Source organism: Maylandia zebra, linkage group LG5, assembly GCF_041146795.1.
Source record: "Maylandia zebra isolate NMK-2024a linkage group LG5, Mzebra_GT3a, whole genome shotgun sequence".
Taxonomy (NCBI): Eukaryota; Metazoa; Chordata; class Actinopteri; order Cichliformes; family Cichlidae; genus Maylandia; species Maylandia zebra.
Genome location: NC_135171.1, coordinates 10,174,248 through 10,195,834, shown reverse-complemented (window position 1 = coordinate 10,195,834; position 21,587 = coordinate 10,174,248). Strand labels below are relative to the sequence as shown.

Here is a 21,587-nt window from a genome sequence, read left to right as displayed (position 1 = left end):
CCAGCAGAGAATCTCTGTTGCAATTAAAACATGCTGCAGAAAAAAGTGGCACTTCCAAGCACACTAGTAGATCCTGGGCCCCTAAGGGTTTTTACCTATACCAGGTACACTGAAAAAAATATGTTGTTGGATTTACTTAATTCAATGGTGGACATTTGTTGCACACAGATGTTTTGCTTTGGCAGCAACTTAAACAATTGAGTTAAATTAACACAATTTATTCATGTTCAATAAGCCTGTGCAATTTGTGTTGATAAAATGTGACTTAAACATGTTTTGATGAAGTAATTTGAGCTCTTGGAATATTTTAATCCTTCACAATTTTCTCACTTTATCCCAACACCATTCAATAACTTTTACCCAATACTACTTGGTCACTTAAATACTACATGTTATCTTCAAATTACATTTTGCTATTATATTCTAGTATCAAATACACAATTTTCAAATGGAGGCCTTATAACAGATTGTATTGTTCTCTTCCAAGATGGTTGCTGGCATCCACCAGTAACCTTTCAAAACAAAATGTCTAATTTCACTGCATTGACAGTAGGTAAAGAATTAAACTGACATTACTCCTCCACTGAATCTACATAAATCAACAGTTAAATAATGTCAGTTCTTCCGTGTTCTCTGGAATCAATCACAGCAAAGAAATTAGACTGTTTCTTTTGAAAAATGTTGGGAAAGAACAAATCAAGATCAAAAATCAAGATTCAGTTAAACAACAATTATAACTAAACAATTTGAGATAATGTTAGTTTCCATTAACATTAAATTAGGTTACTGAATTGGCAAACACCTTCCTATTAACATTACCCATTTTACCCCAATAACTAAAGAAATTAGCACTTGCAGGTCAAAACCTTTATTCAAGAGATGCAAAAATAACATTGATACAGTGACTGTCAAAAATTACAGCACTGATCATACTGTGACATCTTGGTTCAAAACAGCACACTTAGAAATATTCAACGTTCTTTACTTCAACTGAATGAAACTGAAAACACCATTTCACACGACCCATATGGGATATTTAGACTGCATAACTGTTCACGCTACATCTCTTCACTAGTAAAAGAAAGAAAAAATACAAAGAGAAATTTAAAAATGCTGCCAAAATGCTGTACAGAGCAAAAGGAAAAACAAACAACAACAACAAAAAAACGGCCCTGTCCTCATGGCAGTTGCAGAGTATATAAAAATGAACTCTGCGATCTGTTCCTGGAATTGAGCTTCAAAAATGCAGCAGAACAAGTGTGAGATTTAAATGTCCTCTCACCTAGAGCTGATCACCTCACATGCATAACAGTGAGCTTTCCTTGCAGGAGCAGTTTTGTCTTAGTTGTGAGCTTTTCTTGAGAGCTGAGTTGCATCCAACTCCATTACCACCCTTTGAATCACCTCAAAAGTGTAGCAGAGCTGTGATGGGTAACTCATATTGAAGGAATAAAAAAGGTCCAAACAGCATGGCTACTGCAAAGGTCACGTTATCCAGATCTTGAAGAACTACTATACCCTCGATGATGATGCCAACATCAGAAAAGTCATTGCCTGCCGCATCCTCTGGAGACAGATGTTCTTTGTGGTTTTCTCAATCTGTGCGGTGCCCTCAGTCAAGTCCTGGTTAAACACAAAACATTTCTTTAAGATTCCTTTTTAAACTCATCTCTTTTGAATCTACCAGTTCTAATGTTATAGTAATTTAAACCAATGCAAGCAACATAGTAAATAGCTATAGCCAAAGAGTGGCCTGCCATGCTGCCATTCATGGTCTAACAGAGTTTCTAAGAGAGGGTGAAAAACATAATAATTTCAAATGCTTTACATTAGTTTTTGTTAGAAAGACACTGGCCCATCAGAAATCCAGGTTATGCCACTCAGAAGATGTTAGAATTTAGACTTTCAGCCCCACAATTTGGTTAGCTGTTGGTCAGTTGGTCTTTTTTTTTTTCCAAACAAAAGCTAATGTAAATATTGGTGGGATTTTCCTTGGTTCACTAGAATGACAAATTTAAAGTTTTTTCACACTGATGTGACCCCTAATACAGGGGTGGGGCCTCAAGGGCCGGCGGCCGAGTTCACTACCAGGCCTCATGTGAACTTCAAATTATTAAAGAGGACTACTGGTCCTAACCAGTCCAATGAGGATCAAGTGGATAACTAAATACATTTTTAAATGTTGCAAAGCCACAATCTACTCATAAAACACTCACCATGAACTCCTGCAATTGTCTTTCACACAGATGCGGAGCACTTTGATGAGACTCCCTTTGAGCATTAATGTCATCCTAAAGTATTATAACAAAGAAAACAGAGATTTGTGAACTTTTCAGTAGCACAGAAGAAAATGATCCCAGACAAAAACTCTTGACTTTTTAAACCAGTCAACATGCAACACCAGCATCTACAAAGCAATATCAAAAGTTCCTGTTTGACATCAACTTTATGGATATATAGTTTCCAGAACATATATATATATATATTTTTTTTTGGCCTGTCCCGTTTGGCTCTTTTGCCATCAGAATTGTTGTCTAAAGGCAAAGAAAGATGCCCAACGGATTTACTTTACCAAATTGACCATCCCAGCCTTGCCATAATGGTCCATTTGATTCACCTTTTATTGTTTATTTTATTTTCACTTGCTGAATACGGGACAGACTTGACTGGGGGAAAGAAGGGGAGAAAGAAAGAGGGAAAGAGAAACAGCTGAGAAGAGGGACGGGGGAGAAGGGCAAAAACCAACAGAATGAGCAGAAAAAGAAAAAAAAAAGAAGAAAAAAAGAAAAAAAAAGCATATATCAATCACCTGGGTCACCTGCTGAGAAAGAAAAAAGAAAACATATATTTTTTAAAAAAGATAAATTTTTCTCAGTGGGCCAGTAAATGCATGATGAAAATTATGGCATCCTTTCAGTGGAATCAGTACTCACTTGTAATAGTTGACTGTTTCAATGGATGCAGCATAAAAATCTTTTACTGACCTAATGCAATACATATAAACTTTGTAGTTAAAGAATTTTAAAGTTCTTACTGTCATCATGGCAGCTACATCCTTTAGCTTTGTGCCCTGTTCCCCCGATCACTTTGCAAACACTTTCAGCAGACTGTCAGAGAGAAACTCAGCTCCGTCAGAAACCTTGACTGTAAAGGCATGGGATGCACTGGAATGCTGCATTTTATCTGAAATGACATAAAATTATTTTGAAATAACAGCAGGCATTGTGCTTGGTTAATAATCAGTAATGTTTTGTTGAATAAAAACTGTGTTTCCAGATCTTATGGGATTCAAAAAATCCAAAGATGTTTGTTCCTGATTTGCAACCCAACAACCCAGAAGTTACAACCTCATTTTAGTTCAAGTGTGCATTAATGTGAGTCCAGTAATCACCTTTCTGACAATACATACAGGTATAAGTTAAACCTATGGCAGATTTTGGATTTCTCAGTTGTATTAATAGGGTGGTCTATTTGAGTATGCATGCACCTAATAATTATAAAAAACCTATTATAATTAAGTTACAGAAACCTTAAGCGAAAATAGAATATACTTTCTTACCATAACACCTTGAACCCACAATCCATTAGCTGACTCCTGGTGAAATGCAGAATAGAGGTCATCTCTCAATGTGCAGCAAAAAAAACAAAAACAAAAGGACAGCAGGTGAGGGCAGGAGGGGTAGGGATGTAAGCTAGCATAATGCCACTGATGATATTAGCTAAAGCTGTTCAATGTCCAAAATCTCACTAACACCACGGTGCAGTAAATACACAATGTAACTGAAGAGTCATTTGGCAAATCTATTCACACAGAAAACCAAATTATGTTATGAGTGCCTCGTAATTAGGTTTAATGTGATATTACGGCTCTTGTGCCAAAGACAAATTCAAATGAAAAAGCGCCAATTCTTTGACAACAGATAAAACAGCAAATAAGCTAACGGCTCTTTTTTAGCATGTTACATGGTGACACTCTAGACGTTTAACTACATTTGGCTGAAATATGGTAAATATTAATTCAAAAAATCAAGACATACCAAAAACGTAGAGTTGACTGCTCGACTTGACTGAGATGGATGCCTTTTTTAAACCACGATCCAAAGCCCGCGAGACAAAATCACGCGTGGTTTCACGAGATTTAACGTTGCTATCTTATTGACTTACTTCACCTGAACATGATATGAACAATTTAATACACCCTTTCTGCATATCATGTAGTTTTTACACTATATAGTTACATTTATCTTTAAAAGATGAGGCAATTGTGTTAAATACATGCAAGATGCTTACATAAATCCAAGAGATGGCCAGTCCCTTTTTTTCAGTGTACTATGATGTCATCATGTTGCCTGGCAACAGCTCACGTTGTATAATGGCGTTTCATAATTCTTATTTCACAACAACATCTAAGTTTTGTATACCAACCGCAGTTATGCATGGCATAATACGATGGTGTCAGGTTGCCTAGCAGCCAACTAGCAACAGATACTATCTTCTTCCTAAATGGCCTGTTTTTAGCATTTATGGACCTATAACACCTTATCAAAGCATCATGCTGTTTTAGTTTCATTAAAATAAAATCTCATTTATATCCACAAAAGCTGAAATATACATAATATGTTATAATGTTGTCATGTTCCCCAGCAGCCACCTAGCAATGGGCTAAAATGGCCCATTTTTTAAAGCATTTATGCACCTACAAAACCATGTAGAAGCATCAAATCATTTTCATTTCATGGCCGACAGCATGACAAAATCAAGCAATACTGTACTGTGGGCGTGATCTAGTATAAATAAGCTACAAGGTCATAATTGCTAGATTAAATCAGGTATCACAGTCTTACGTATTCTCCCAATTATAATAGGGATTGATAAACAGCTTGACCTTTTCTTTGTAATTATCTGCTCTTGATTTTGATCTTCTTGAGAATGCAGTGCACCCACATGGTTTCTTGTAGTATATTAAAAAACCAGCAGACTCATGGCCAAAGATGCATTACTGCTGAATCACAGTTTTTTTTTTTTAATACAAAAGTTAAAACTTTGTCATATTAGACAACTGCTGCATGTAGCTGTTTTATATATAACAGCAAAAGAAAAAAAAAAGGGGGGGGGGGGGGGGGGGGATAAAGAACCAGGTAGAAATTATGATTTAAAGCTGTTTTACTTGTTCAGCCTTGGTCCCATGATCATGGATGGTTGTAGGCTGGATCATTTGTTTCACCATATGTGAATGACATTAACTATGATTCTGTGCTCCTTCACTGCTCTTAGCTGTCAGAATACACTGCTATCTCTCTTTCTTCCCTGTCACCCACTATGTGTGCAGAGATGCACTTGGGCCAACACATATCTATGCCTCACAATTAGTGTTACAGCAGGGTGGTAGCACCACAGTATTTGAGTGCCTGGCTTCCAGGGCTAACAACTTTCCTGGTGGAATCCCTGCTTCTGTTTTGACATTATTCTATTATTTGTTATAACGACACACCAGCAATCATTTATGCATTTACATGCCTGCTGACGTCAACAAAAAATTGTAATATGGTAGCAGTATCGGTAACCCTGGTTACAAACAGAAACAGCGCTAATGTCACTGTGCGCTGATGTCACTGTGCTCGCTTCATATTAAATAACAAACATGTTTTTATTGTCATATTACCTCTCAGCATCGCTGGTGTGCTACAAAGAGAGAGAGCATTTAGCAATAAAGTGCTGGGAGTAACACTGTTGTGAGGCAGCAGTGTGAATCAACCTTTTTTCACTTCTTTCCTGACACCATGCGACATGCATTTGATTGACTTTCCTTTTTAACCAGAAAATACTTTGGTTCTTGTTCTGCATCACGGCTGTTCCATTCCACTAAGTCCTGCCACCAAACTAATTGGGCTTGGTGTGAAACCTCAAATTGTTCAACAGGCTTTGACAGGCGAGAGAAAACAGTGACTGCTACAGTTGCATGTGCTTTAATAAAAAACCTGTGTGGAGTGTCAAAAAGAATGGGGGGGGGGGAAAGACTCTTTGCTGCTCTGTTTTAGACAAGCAGGAAATGACAGGTTTAAGTGTTTTCTTCTTCCAAACGTTTTCTTTCTTCTTTGACAACTGCAAGGTCACTGACTGTACCGTTTTAGCTTACAGGCTAACAATAGGTAGGTACCATATTACACCTGCTGTTTACACTCCAAAGATATATTAGCATCATTCAATACTGTATTTTTGCACTCATTTGATAACCGCTTGATCTATTCCTTGTTGCTGCTCTGCTTGGCTGTATACAACAGACTCCTTCAACCTGTTCACTGTCTTCATATTGTGGATCATATCTCGTTTTCTCTGCCGTGCAATTGATCTTAGACTGTGAAAGGGAAACCTGCCAGCTTTACATAATTGGATTTCAAAAGATTGCTTCTCTCTTTGAGACTTACATCAATCTCTGTACCTATTAGAAGGAATGAAGTAAATCTTATTGTCATTTCAATTGTCTTTTATTGAAGGTATGCATCAGAGGTATGTATTGTATATGTCATGCTCTCTAAGATTACAGCCTCTTCCTAAAGTGAGCAACCGAGATTGTGTGTAGCACAGAGGCAGCATCTCCTGTCTAATTTCTGTAGCTGCAGTCTTAAATATGTTAAATTAGAATATTGCTTGCTATATAACTAGGGTGGATGCTTTACATTCATTTTGAGAATAATCCGAGAACAGTAAATGTGTGAGGACACGAACAGCACGCGCACAAAACAATGCCTAGCAGCTCTAAGCCTCTCTCCCTTTTGCAGTAGTTTCGCTTCACTTTCCATCACAGCAGAGTGTTGCGATCATTCCTAGTTTCTGTGCGGTTGATAAGACCCCGCTCAGTTCATTGCTGTTTGTCACAGGCTGCAAACACCATGTTCGGTGGACAAAGGCTTTGCATACTAATTTCAGCCTGTTTAAATGTTTCAAGCAGCAGCAGTAGCAGCAGCAGCCAGGTGTGGTCATGTCCTGGAGAGACTTTTAACAAGCTATCCCCCCAGTCACTCCTCCGCTTGCTGCTGCTCCCTATTATCAAATGCTAAATGTTTGTCCTCACGCGGAGATGAAGCGCAGCATTTAATTGGCTACTATGATCGATCAGGACAGCTTGTATTAAAGCGCATGAGCGGGGGGTTGGCAGAGCGCTTGTGATCTGCTCCTGTCAGGATTGAGCACCAAATTGCCAGGGAGGTGTTTTTGTGAGGAGGGAGGGGGAAAGAAAAGTTTTGCACATTTAATTGAAATTACAGTTTATCACAGCTTGGATCCTGTTTTGGTCCCCCCTCACTTTTAGTTAGTTATTGTGTTCACTGAGGTATTTGCTGAGACCTCGAAACAACGGGAGATTACCAAGCTAACATTTGGAGGCAAAAACCAAAAGTGAAGAGTCATTGTTCTCAAACTGTGGCTATTAATCTCATACTGCAGAGGGAAATAAAGTGGGTTAAAAATAAGTGGCCAGTCTATAAACTATTACGATTGTTTGCATTGGACAGTCATGATGGTACTGTTGCCTTTGGCTTCACCATTTCCACTGGCCTCGCTCCTGTCAGCGTCTTTGTAACTTTGTCACCAAGATTTCAGTGATTACCTCCTACTCCAGTGTTACTGACAGAAAGGATCCAGCTGCCTGTGTACTAGGAAATAAACATAAGCAATCCTATTTTAATTTACTCTAATATTGAACAAAGGGAAGGAAAAAGGTTTTGGTTTTCCTGTTTGGTATAGAGTCTACTTTTGCCATTGGAAATAGTGCATCATACTACTTTACCGAGATGGTAAGGTATCCATTAGTGCTTGTTTGTTTGCTGTTTGTTTGGATTTGCACACCAAAGGGTCAAATTGCTCTGTGAAATTTTACTTCTGCCATCTCAGAGAGTAATTATCTACTGAATTATAGGTCTTGTGAGATATAAGCAAATTAAGTCATTATCAGAACCTCTGAAATTAAAAATCTACTTTGCTAGCAATACATTTAATATGCAGGTGACTATATCATGAGCCAGAGCTGTCTAAATATGATGAATGAACTGTGTTAATCATATAAAGGAAAACACTGGCCATCAGGTACTTTCACCCATCCTGTATGAGCCACATAGAGCCATCATCCATGGAGGTAGAGCAGGGCACCTACTAATCGATCCCCGTCCACTCCAGTGTGCATGCTAAATATCCTTGGGCAAGATACTAACCTCAAGTCTCTGCATCCATCGAAGTATGAATGTTTGTGAATGTTTGATAGAAAGCACTTACATAGGAAAGAACAGAAAAAGTGTTTGTATGAATGGGTGTGAATGGGTGAATGAGGCAAGATGTGTAAAAAGTGCTTTGAGTGTTCAGTTAGAGTAGAAAAGTACTATAAAAGAACCGGTCGATTTACCATCGTCCTGTGGGTCCAGCACCTGCAGGAGGAGCCACTGAGTTCCAGCACTGAATTGCAGGTAAAGACGCAGGCCTTGACCGCTGCCAAAACTTTGTTTGAAAAGTCTGAAAGACACTGGCTAGACATAGTCAGGTTCATCTTCACGGCCTCACGGTGACAGGTGAAGAGCAAGGATGATTGTACTTGCAGCTCATATGAGGAGGGTGCTTCCTTGTGCCTTCATGTTGTGGAACGGGTGCTGGCTATTGTTTACTCTTCTTTGGCAAACAGAGTATCTAACCTTCTCAGAGCCCTCAGCTCCTACTCAAGGACTTCAGCACTACAAGCAAGGTCCTTTCAGGTGGTGCAGGTGGTGACCGGGGTAAGAACTTTGTGAACACTGGTGCAGAGAATGCCACATGTGTGGATGGATAAAAGTTCTTAAGAAACGTAAAGCATCTTTGCAGGTGCTGATGCTAATGAATGTGGGACTTAAAATACCCCCAATCCCATATAGACCCAGGAGCCATGGATTCAACATGATGTTAAAAACATTACTGTGACACTGTGGTTCATTCTAAAGGGTTTGTATCACAACATTTCTGCAGATTTGTCAGCTGCACAGTCGGAGGTGTTCAGATGGATTAGCATGTGGTGACTACGGAGGCCACTGAACTCATTGTCATGTTCACGAAATCAGTTTGAGAAAACTTTTGCTTTGTGACATGGTGAACCATCATGCTGGAATCATCTGGCTTCTCTCCCTTGACCTTTCTCATCAGCAAAATCTGTTCCCTAGAACTGACGCACACACTGATGAATTGCTTGTTTTTTCACAATTCTGAGGAAACTGAAAATCCCAGGACATATGCATTTCCTGAAATACACAGACCAGCCTGTCTCGTCAGTTATGCCACTGAGAAAGTCACCATTTAGATATTGACAAGAAAATAAACTGAAGCTCCCGATTTTATGGATCATACCGCTGCTACGTGATTGGCCAATTGAATTATTTTTGTATCTACTTGATGGTGCACCGCCAAACAAGTATCCAATGGATACTTATGAGCTGCCGCTAAGATTTGACAGAGTCATGATGAAACTTAAACAGACTTGTGCGCTCATTGTCAGTGATATCCTGGCTTATGCTGGAGTGATGCAGAGGTTTCTGCTCATATGCCTCACTCTCTTAGCTGCTCTTGTAAGGAGAAACTGTGATGATTTGTAATCTTGACAACAAATCACTCACAGCAGGGGGTTTACAGTGTTTGCACATTACATGTCTGAAGTCTGGGTATTTTTTGTTCCATTTGATTTATTTGCCCGCATGAGAACAATGCTATTTGACTTTACATGGCACTAAATCTCACATGCCATGCTCCAGGTGATCTGCTAGGAGGTTCATTAAGAATACAGACAGAATCAGGCCAACTACTTTGCAGCCAGTGACCAAAAAAAGTCTTCAGGCAGAAGGAATCCTACTGGACTAATAATGATGTTTGATGTTTTTTCATGCGTACTACCAACAAGTGTGCAGTGGAAAATATTTTGGGCATCCTACTTTTAAATTTTCTTTGAATTATGGATTAAAAAACTACCAAGGAAGTCAGTCTATGATATAAGCAGTTTGCCCCATGTGATTATTCTCTTATAAATGATCTGCTGTAAAATAAAGAAAATAAGACAAAGTTGGAAAGCAAACTTTATCCCTCTGTGAGAAGACTTGCAGGGTCGGCCCATGACTCCAAGCAGTGAGAGGTGTTGCTTTCAGAGGAAACTAGCTTACAATCACATGTACTAAAACTCATCTCCTCAAAATAGATTTAACTGCTCTCTACAATTGACTTTGCTCTGGTTCAGGTTATGTCTGCTGAAGTCTGTCTGTCCGCTTGCAAGGTTCATTTTTGTTCCCACAGCTGGAGTTCCTGCTGTGTTGTTGGAAACCCTGCATGCGCTCAAGCTTTGGCTTGTGAGCTCAGAAGCCCTCTGCCTCTCAGAACATTTGCCTCTGAAATGCAAAATAGCCTTTGTGGTATTTTGAAGAAGTTTGTAGTGCACTTTAAATTACCTTTTTGGAATGTTTTTCAAATGATTTTTGAGTTATTTTGTGCACAATTCGTACTACTTTGGATATCTTTGCCAATCTCAATAGCGAATATTCAGGGTTAAATGGAGCACAGTGTTAAATAGAAAACTCAGGTTGCATTGGTATCAGCTACTTCCTTCATGCTTCACAGTTACTTGATCATTCACCAGCTAATTGGCAATCAGGTGACTAGGAACATGCAAGTGTGTTCGTGTAACTATCTAATTGTGACAAGTATGAGGTTTTTGAGAGCTTCTTCAAAGAGCAGAGTTTTCTGCTTTTCCTCACTAAGGAGACATCAATTGGAAGACTTGAACTTCAGCTATAGAAGCTATAGAACTCAATTAATAAGCTATTTGACTTTGTTGATCCATCATAGCAGAATAGAGTCCCATCCGTCCATCCATACTCTTCCGCTTATCCCAGTTGTCATAGGGCAAGAGGCAGGGTACATCCTGGACAGGTCACCAGTCTGTCGCAGGACTGACACACAGAGACAGATAGCCATTCACACCAACTTGCATGTATCTGGACTGTGGGGAAAGCGAGAGTACCTGGAGACAACCCACGCAAACATGGGCAGAACATGCAAACTCCGCACAGAAAAGCCAGATGGTGAACCCAGCAATACTATGAATTTTGACAGGATGCCCGCGAGTTCAGACACTAGTGGTGGTGAAGATGAATATGGAGGGCTCTGAGAGACCAGGCTGAGGTGGAGCTACAGAGTTAGATAGAAGATAATTACACATAAAAGAGGCTGATTGGCTCACAGAAGAAACAACTTCGCCAGAGTCATGACGACAGGCTTGAGTTTGGCTGGGTTAGATAATATTCTAAATATAATTTTCTTACCATAGAAAAAAACAGAGGTTATTTTGAAACACTAAATCATTTATCAAACAATATTCTAAAAGTGGGTAACAATAGTAATAATTATAATAATTATAATAAATATAATAATATTTCCTCTTACTGGAATGATTACAACACTGGTTCCGCTTCTGCAGCACAGAAAGAAATTCAACAATAATCATATAATTGCCTTTATTAATTTCAGGTGGAATAACGTTCTCTGTTATGTTAATGGTTGTTGTGAAAAATTTCAAAGTACTTGTTTTTCTCTATTGCTGTAGTTACTACAGGTACCATAGATGCAGTAGGTGCTAGATAGTGGTGGTAGCAATTGTACATGCACTGTATATTTTTTGTAAAAGTCCATTGACCAAAAGGTTGTACACAAATGTTGTCAAACTCAACTAGGAAATGCATCAAACGTATCTACCAGCTCAGACACAGACATCTGGATCAGTACACAGAATTCAAAGTGAAAAAGTCAACGTGTTTGTCTTCTTTGGTGACTGCAGTCAGTGCAGCTCCCTCCACACAAAGCTCACATAGGTTAATGTCATCTTGGTTAAGCTAATTTAGCCATAGCTTTTAACAGGAGCATGTAATGTTTGTGGGGCACCATCATAACTGTGTCTATCAAAAGACATGAGTGCATGTGTTAGAATGCTGGGTGTTTGGGATGTGATATGCCTTTTATGTCAAAAGTTATGGAAATTCTTTAAATCTGGTCCATACTTCAGTTTTATACCCCCAGTGTCTCTTTAGGTGCAATGAAACAATAAAACTTGAAACAGGGGGGCGGATACTTTTACTTTCTGCTACATAGTCTAGGATTTTTTCTTACATACTTAGACCTCAGAGGATTGTAGAAGCCTCCCACCAAAACAAACCCAACACAGCTGTTATCTGAAACAACTGTAGTTTATACATCAACAAACAAGATTAATACTCCTGTTGCTAGGGGGAAATAGAAATCCAGACTGCATATTTTATTTACTTCCACTTTGACACAGAGGGGGACTTGGCTGGGTGATGTTCAGCTGCTCATTCAGTGTTGCTTTGAAGCCACTCAATGCCTCGGAGAAGTGTGTGGCCTGCGTGACCTGACATCGCCCTGTGTGTTGCACTGGCTGTAAAAGCAGAAGACAGCACCGAAACCCTGGAACTCACATGTTTCACTGTGCCAGCCAAAAGAGTCTGAATCCCCACACCCACCCCACTCAGTAAGGTTGAGTCCAAGTGGACTCACAGTCAAACAGGTCTGTAGAGGAGAAGGATTCAAAATCATGGTATTGAACTTGCCTGAGCATCGTTAAATCATGTGGATGAAATCACTTTTTAGCCTCGTTTAGAGCAGGGGTCACCGACCTTTTTTCTTCTGTGAGCTACTTTTACACAGCAAAGTATCAGACCTACTCATGCTTAACAAAATATTACTTGTATAGCCATTTTCAAGAGCGCATATAGTGTATAAGAAGTTTCATTCACAAGTATCTGACCGTTGTATATGTTGTACTTCAAAATGGTGGAAATGATCATGAACATATAGAGATCATGCACAAAGAAATTAAGGCAAGTTTGGCAAGTTTATTTGTATAGCACAATTCAACAACAAGGTGATTCAAAGTGCTTTACAGAGACATTAGAAACAAGAACAAATAAAAAGCATGATTTAAAATTGATTAAAACAAGCAAATAAACTAACTAACTAATTAACAAACAAACAAACAAACAAACAACAGTATATAAAATCAAAACAGATAAAATCAGAACAGTAGATAAAATCAGTAGTTAAATGTAAGTTTTGAAATTTAAGCTTAAAGTGTGGATTTGGTGCTTTATTCAAATGCAGCTGAGAACAGGTGAGTCTTCAACCTGGATTTAAATAAATTAAATAGCATAGATATGCTGTACTCCTGAAGAACACCTCAAAAAATGTGTAAAAGTCAGATAATCCAAACTAATTCAACAGCATGTGATCCAGCATATCTGAAGGACTTGAACTTCTCTAAATTCACAGTTTGTCAAAGAAATAAAGAACAAAAGGTGCACATTTCTGAGCTCATAAATTCACCGTCTTTTTATAGCGTGCATGAGTTGCACAGTTTCTGTCAGTGAGAAGACTGGCACTGCATAGATTCAACCAGAGAGCTGTATGCAGCCACTGAGGTTCACTCTGATGGAGTCATTTAAATGTTCATCTGTCAGTCTGTTTCTGTGCTTTAATTTATAACATTCATGTCAAAAAAGGCAGATTCACACAGATATGTCGACCCAAACAAAGCCGCTACTTTTAGACCAGCCTGATGAAGAATTGTATAGTTGTCTGGGTCTCCAGAAATGTTGGGAATGTTGCTCAGATTTAAGCTGGACATCATTTTGGAGATTTATTATCTCCATCTCCGTCTCCACAGGATCAACACTGCAAAGCTCAGCCATCTGTCCTGACAACTCACTGATGTCAACATCTAGGAAGGGGTTAACAATGCTGTCACAGAGGGCTCCGGTTTCTCAAAGTCACAGAATCAGTCTGACAACTTCTGTCCCAGCTTGGACAGCAGGTCACAGGCCCTGTGTCCGTTAAACACCTTTTCTGCCCCTGAATGGGACTGTAGCATCTTTGCAACTTAGGTGCAGCGCTGAAAGTCTTTTATTTTGTGTCTGCTGGATATAAAATGAGAGCTTAGCTGTGAACGCCTTCAGAACACTGTTCCTTTCACACACTGTTTTGTCTCTACCCTGCAACTGCTGGTTAATTTTTTTCAATCACATCCACTAGGAAAGCCAGATCCAAGAGCCACTCAGCATCACTTAGTATTGTGGTATCCTCTCCTCTCATTTCCATGATCTCACGCAGCAAGGAAAAAAAGCATTCCAGTATCTTACCTCTGCTCAGCCACCCAAGGAAATCTCCATATTCTGCAGAATATTCCTCTGGGAAAAGCCTGAAGCCCCAGTGTTGCTTGGCCTTTGCATGAATGGAGTTAATGATTTTAACAGCAGGTGTCACAACATGATCAAACCCCATGACTTTTGCACAAATAGCCTGCTGATAGATGATGCAGTGATAGTTCAAAAATTTAGGAAAGTCTGGGTCGACTTTGCAATGTGCAAATAATCCCGAGTGATGTCCTGTCATGGCTGGTGCTCCATCAGCTTTAACAGAAACCAGTTTTTCAATGGGAATCTTTTTTTCCCAACAAGTACCACTCCACTGCATTGTAAATGTCAACTCCCTTGGTGGCGGTTTTCAGTGGCAGTAATGTCAAAAACTCCTCTTTTGTAGAAAATTCATCGAACACCATGCATGTGAAAACAGCTAGCTGTGCTGTATCACTGTAGTCCACAATCTCATCACACTGAAGTGAATACCAGGAACATCTGTTCAGGTCCAAATCCAGCTGTCTGTCTGCATCCGCTGACAGTGCGCAAACCTTTCGTGCTACAGTGTTTGAGACAAGCTGGACATTAACTATGGCAGAAAGAATCTTTATGCTCCCGGAACAATGATTCTGCCACAGCAGTCATTGCTTTTTTAATGATCCCACCATCAGTGAAGAGTTTTTTGTGCTTGCAGGATGTGCGCCACTTTAAATGATGCCTCGGTTGATGCGCTAGCCTTCTTCATCTGTTAAGTGATTGTTGTTTTTGAAGGATAGTTTTCAGCTCTTTTACCTTTTCTTTGCAGAGGTTGCTTCCCGCAGGAAAGTCCTGGGAAAAGTTACTGTGGTGAAATGCAACTCCACATTGCATTTTTTTCCCAAGAGCAAGGTTCGCGCCATAGATCAAACACACTTGTTGTTCACATTTGTGAAAAAAAAGTCAGTTTCTCACTCCTCATTGAAATAATACTTTTTTTGCCTCTCACTTGCATGACCTATGCTGCTTTCATTGTTGCCTTGTCTGCCTGCTAATTCTGCATGGCATCTAATCTCAATGACTCCGTCTTCCCCGCTCCAGTTGCAGACAGCAGCCCCGCTGAAGCCCTACAGCAGAGGTATTGAAAAGAAGACCTTAGAGCCTTTTTAGTTCACTTAGTTTGTCACTTTGGGTCAAACTATCTAAATACTGGATAGATTACTAACCTCCTGAAAGTAAAACTCTGGGGTCTTTTGAAGGAACAGCAACTAGCCACTGGTACAGATACACAGATGAAACCTGGGTCAAAATCAAAGCCCAAGAAGTGGAAGCCTTCACCTCTTCAACTCAGTGGTTAGAAACATAAAGTTTACCAGGGAAGATACAACGGATAATAGTTTGCAGTTTCTGGACTGTGTTGTGCACATTGAGGAGAAATCCACACATGCTGACCAGTACATACTCTTTGACTACCACCACCTCTGGAACACAAACTTGGAGTAATCAGGACCCTGCAACACCGAGTGGAAAATGTTCCCTATAAGCCAGAAAGGAAAGGAAAGGAACACACACATGTAAAGAAAGCGCTTAAAACATGTGGTTATTCCAACTAGGGTTTCATAAAATCAAGATGCACAGTAAACAAGGTCAGACACCAACTTGGAGAAACAGAGTGACAAACGGGACAACAGTGTCATCCCTTGTGTAGCAGGTTTATTAGAGAAACTCACGAGAGTTTTCTCCAAACATGACATCCCAGTTCACTTGAGACCCAGCCACACTCTCAGAAAAAAACTGGTTCATCCCAAGGACAAAACTCCCAAACACAAGATAAACAACATAGTGTATGCTGTGCAGTGCAGCGAGGAGTGCTCAGATGGAGAAACCAAACAGCCACTCCATAAATGCATGGCACAACCTGGAAGAGCCACCACGACAGGACAAGACTCCATCTGTCCATCTGCATCTGAGGGATAAAAGTCACTCTCATATTTTGGACTGAGAAGACAGATGGTTTGAAAGAGGAGTGAAAGAGCCCGTCTATGTTCACTGTGAACAAACATCTTTGAACAGAGGGGATGGCTTACAACACCAACTGTCTGCCACCTGCAATGCAGGTTTGCATCTCAACCCCCACTCACATCTTGCATCAAATGATATCAGTAGATCACATGATAGGGTGTAGCAAGGTCTCCCAATGGTTTCACCCAAAACCACTGCTGACAATGACCCACACCTTTTTTCACACCTTGGCTCAGTGATGAGGCACATGATCAATAGCAGGTCAGCAGCCCTCTTAAGGAACAACTCCCACTAAAATACTTAAATACCTGGGACTCTGAACCATTTGGTTTTAGAACTGAAGAAGCTTCTTGGATGAGAGTTGAAACGTCTTCAAGAAACTTGAAGAAACTCAGTTACTTTCTTTCCAAGCTCCTCAGATGATCTCCTGAAGACTAATATTTGAACAACCTGAAGCCGGAGCTTCTAGCTCTCAGGGATTGCTTGCACATATGCTGACCCCATTATTAGAAACTCTGATCACATGTAATATAAGCACCAACCATAATAATAGTCTATTTATTCTTGGAAAATAAGCTATGCTTTAACTTAATTTAACTTCACTCCTGGGTTTTGACACATTTTATGGTCTATTGATTGATACTGATTGAACTGACTTCTGCACCTCACTATTTAAGGACAGAATAGGAGAGGTCCTCGTGGTTGGCAGGATTATAGCATATTTAATTTTCATGCCAGAGGCTGCATTTTCTGCTTTCCCACAGGATTGCAATTAAATTTCACTTCTTCTTTTTAAATCTCAGTTTTTCGAAAAAATGTAGCCATGCAGTTGTTAATAAAAGCACAAATATTCAAAAATATTGTCATCCAAGGTGAGCCAGGGTTTATAATGTCATTAAGGGCCTGTACTTCCATTCAGTGAAGAATGTGGGGTGATGCACTTGAAATTGTCAGGAAAAGCTGTGACATTTTTTTTTGGTATTGCTTTTTCAGAACACTGCCTATTTAAAAGTTAAATAGCTAGTTTATTGTTTTAAAAAGGATGATTACACTGTATTTCTTTTTTCTTCTCTTTGTTATGACTGCTTGTCTGGCTGTTATTATTTTTGCACCATTAACTGATATCAAAACTAATGACACATTTGTAGAAAATCCTGAATTCATTATCATTAATTGAGGTAAGAAGATTAGCCCAAAACGAGAGGCTCAGTGGATGATAAACGAGTTGAAACCTCTCAACAAAGTGCCACTTGCAGTCAGAAGTGGCCTAAGTTGTTAATGATCACCAGTAGCAATTTTCCCATCAATTATAATGACAAGATAATGTAAAAGGTATCTCCACAGGAAGCCTCTCTCTTTTTGGTGGTAAAGCACTGATGGAGACGTGAAAATGAGCCTTGTGGACTGCTGACTGCAGCAACACAGTTTCGCTGCATGTGCCAGACTGTGCCACTGCAATTAAGTGCTGAGCTTGTGTAATGGAGCAGCAACGTGAAGAATACATGGAGGTCACCAGAGTGAAAGGTTCACCAGTCACAGCTGTCATGGCTCTGATCTTCAAGACTTTGAGAAAAACTTGTCTTAAATGATGGTTTTCAGTCATGGGCTTTTCTCAAATTCTGAGGAAATCACAGCACCAAAACTATCCGCCTTCTCTTCTGAAAAAGTCTATACTGATTCCTGACACCAGTGGAACAACCCACCAGAAGATCATCTTTCATGGAGCAAACACGGTCTGATGTGCGTGGAAAGATATAATATCTATAGTATATTTGCAGTATGCAAAGTATTTACTGTAGAACCTAATATTAACCTGTCAAATGACACAAGCACGAGACATGCTGTTTAAACGAGACAGAAAGAGAATGAAGACAGTAAAACGTACCCACTGTGACATGACCCAGTGGTTTATAACTCCACATTTCAAAACCTCAGTGTCAACATTTTATCTTCCTACCGTGTTGGTTTTTCTAGTTCTAGAAGTTGAAGGATTTCTTATTAATTACAGAAACCTGACAGTGTGACTCGAATTATTCATCCCTTATCAAACTTTCCCGAGGTGGTTGCTCTATCATATGCCACCCTTGAGTGTCTGGTCAAAGAGGAGGTCTTACTGCTGTGTCTTTCAGTTTTCATCAGTTAAAGTCGAGAGTGAGGATCCCTTTTACCCTGCTGCAGTGCGTTGTCCACACGGCCAAGCCAACTTTATTTATAAAGCACTTTAAAAACAGCTAGCACTGACCAAAGTGCTGAACATAAAGTAAGAACAAATATTAATATAAATACTAAAAATAAAAATGCAATAACAGTAAACAATATTGAACACCAACATCAAAAGACAATAAAATCCAAATAAAATCAACATTTCTATACCGGGTTAAAAGCCAGACTGAAAAAGTGGTTTTCCAGACCAGATTTAAAAATATCGACAGAAAATGGCCCAAATAGTTTTTCTTTACTTTTAAGGAGTGACTTCTTATCCTTCACCTTGAAGCTATCCAGACTGGAATACTTGGTGACACACTCATGTTGACGATATCATCTTTGACAGAGGTCTTTCAGTATCGTGGATTCTTTTCATTCATTTCATGTGTCCTCCCCCTCACATTACAAAGGACACACATTGGACAGAGTTTTTACCTGATTTTATTTGTTCCAAAGACATTCTTCTTTCTGATCATGGTTCAATTCTTGGTAACTTGTCCCATTATCTGACTCTATCTGCCATTACCCATGTGGTTAGCTCTTGGATTTTAAGTTCCTTTACTGCTGTGAAATTCCCAATCCTTTTAATTTAGTCTCATGCTCTTATAACAATGTTGGTCTCTCAACAACTATTTTTAATATTTCTTGTCTTTCCAATGTATACGATGTCCCGTTAAAATGAGATTAATTCTTTCAAACTCTCTGCTGGGATAAATGATGCTGTTAAAAAATTGAGTGTTTGTAGAGATCAGCTCATTTATATGCTCAACTCAAAGTAAATTTTAGTTTCTTTTGACACTTTAGTTGAAGATGTGAAGTCTACCTGCATTTCAAAACTAAACTGATTTTAAAGAGCAGAGGTAGTCCTACGGTGTTTTTCAACACTACTAGTAAAATGCTGTCCCAATTTTTAAAATGAAGATTCAAATTTTCTCTCTTAGAAATAATATTTTACTTTCAACATTATATGTTTAAATTAGCTGAGCCAATGAATGTGCACTCTTGCTTCCTTGACATATCTTTCAGTCACTGGTCCTGTTGTACTGCCTGTAATCAGTTTGCTGATTGGTTTAAAGGAAAAAAAAGGCAGAACAGACACAGAAATTGGCTCGCAACCAGCTGATAATGATAGACATGGATTACAATGACAGGGATTACATTAAAGCCTGTTAAGTAATTTTGTATACTTTTTGGGGGTGTTTATGTTAATAAAGACAGCAGTTTGAATTAACAAAGGCTCTACAAATCCTTTTTTGCCAGTACATTTTACCACTTTTTTATGGATTAGGACACAGTCATTTAGCAGAGTTCAAGGGAATAACACTGGAAAGTGGCTCTTACACACAAAAAACATTGCCTTGTAATATCCATTCACAATAGCCCAGAGACCCAGGAGCTGCACTGTTATTTAGCCATAGCCTCATGTATAATGGATGATGAAATGTCTTGCATGAATTCAGCGACCTTTGCTCTTATTATGGCCGGATGACAATCACAGCGTAACATCACCGTATGCTCTCATGTGAGGCTCAGATAACTGCTTTTCTTCTTTCACCATTTCTTCCTTTTTTCTTTTTTTCAACAGCCACAGGAGATTTTTCAAGGAGAGTGACCTTGTTTTGCCAGAGAGCTCATGCTTGGTCAAGAACCAGTGCTCTTGTAGATCTTTGAGGCCCACTGGGACATTGTATGTCCATGCTGCAGCCGTTATTCTCCTGTTTGTCTGACATTAAGACTTGGATGGCTCTTAACTTTCTACATCTAAATGAAAGTAAAACTGAAGTCATTGTGTTTGGGCTTCCTAAAGACCCCGACCTTTCCTTTGATTTTATGGGACCCCTAACTTCCGAATGTACTTCCTCCATTAAGAGCCTCGGTGTTACTTTTGACAGTGCTTTTAAATTTGATAAACAAATCAGCTCCGTAGTCAAGGGATCTTTTTATCATCTACGGATTTTAGCTAAAGTCAAGTCCTACCTGTCCAGGAACGATCTAGAAAGGGTGGTCCATGCTTTTATTACTTCACGGCTGGACTACTGTAACTCCCTTTATGCTGGTTTAGATCGTTCCTGCCTGCATCGCCTTCAACTGGTGCAGAACGCTGCTGCTCGCATGCTGACCGGCTCCAAAAAGAGAGACCACATCACTCCGGTCCTCTGCTCTCTCCACTGGCTCCCAGTTGCTTTTAGGATTGATTTTAAAAATTTACTGTTGGTTTTTAAGGTTCTTAACGGTACTGCACCTCCTTACCTGGCAGAGCTTCTTAGCATTTACCGCCCCAGGAGATCTTTGAGGAGGAGATCTTTGAGGTCAGCAGACCTGATGCTTTTAGATGTTCCCAGGTACAGACTAAAGACTAGGGGAGAGAGGGCTTTTGCTGTGGCTGCACCCAGACTGTGGAACAGTTTACCTCCTCACATCAGATTCTCCACAAGCCTTGGAACTTTTAAAACTGCTCTTAAAACTCACCTCTTCTCATTGGCTTTTAGCAAGGTTTAACTTATTGTTTTAATTTATTGTTTTATCAGTGAGGTGTTTTATGTACTTGTGTTTTACTGTATTTTATATTTGTATTTTATTGTACAGCACTTTGGTCAGCCTCGGTTGTTTTTAAATGTGCTTTATAAATAAACTTGACTTGACTTGACTTGACATGCTGGCGTAAATAAATGTGAATTTACTCACCCTCTCTGCCTACAGAAATGGCAGTGTTAGTAGGCTTGGCACCAGGAAATTGAGTCAGGTTAAGGCTTCAGTCGGTGTGTTACTCAATTAATCTGTCAGGCGACTTGTCACTTTCGCACAAAATTATGTACATATAGTTGTTCTCTGAAATATACTGATGTTGTCCACTAGCTTCATGAGGTCATTGCATTTATGTTTTGTTTTTTTCATAAATGCGTCACATATGGAACTCGCACAATAAATCTAAATTATTTTTGATTTACAGGTAAGACTCGGATGAACAAATGAAATGTTCTATTCTTAAAAACTGCTAGATAGGATGACATTTTGACCTGATAATTTTCCAGCTGAGCTCAAAACCACGTCTACTTAAACATGTAATTTTGTGGTTTAGAGTCAAGCCCATGAATCAGAATGATTCACCAGTTAAAAATGCAATGATTTAAAGATCGAACGTGTCTCTTTTGTCTTGTAAACAGCCTGTATTTGTATAGCACTTTA

General features: G+C 39.3%; 1 protein-coding gene and 1 long non-coding RNA gene across 3 annotated transcripts in view; one reads left to right on the top strand and one right to left on the bottom strand.

Annotated features, from left to right (window-relative positions):
- Positions 1 to 21,587, top strand: part of cntn6 (contactin 6) — a 137,702-nt gene that overhangs the window by 27,142 nt on the left and 88,973 nt on the right. The window lies entirely within an intron of this gene.
- LOC143418732 (uncharacterized) lies at positions 2,227 to 4,326 on the bottom strand. The gene is made up of 3 exons (XR_013098744.1): positions 3,560 to 4,326; positions 3,035 to 3,183; positions 2,227 to 2,291 (listed from the first exon to the last, which is right to left on the bottom strand). It is a non-coding gene; the product is annotated as an uncharacterized LOC143418732 (long non-coding RNA).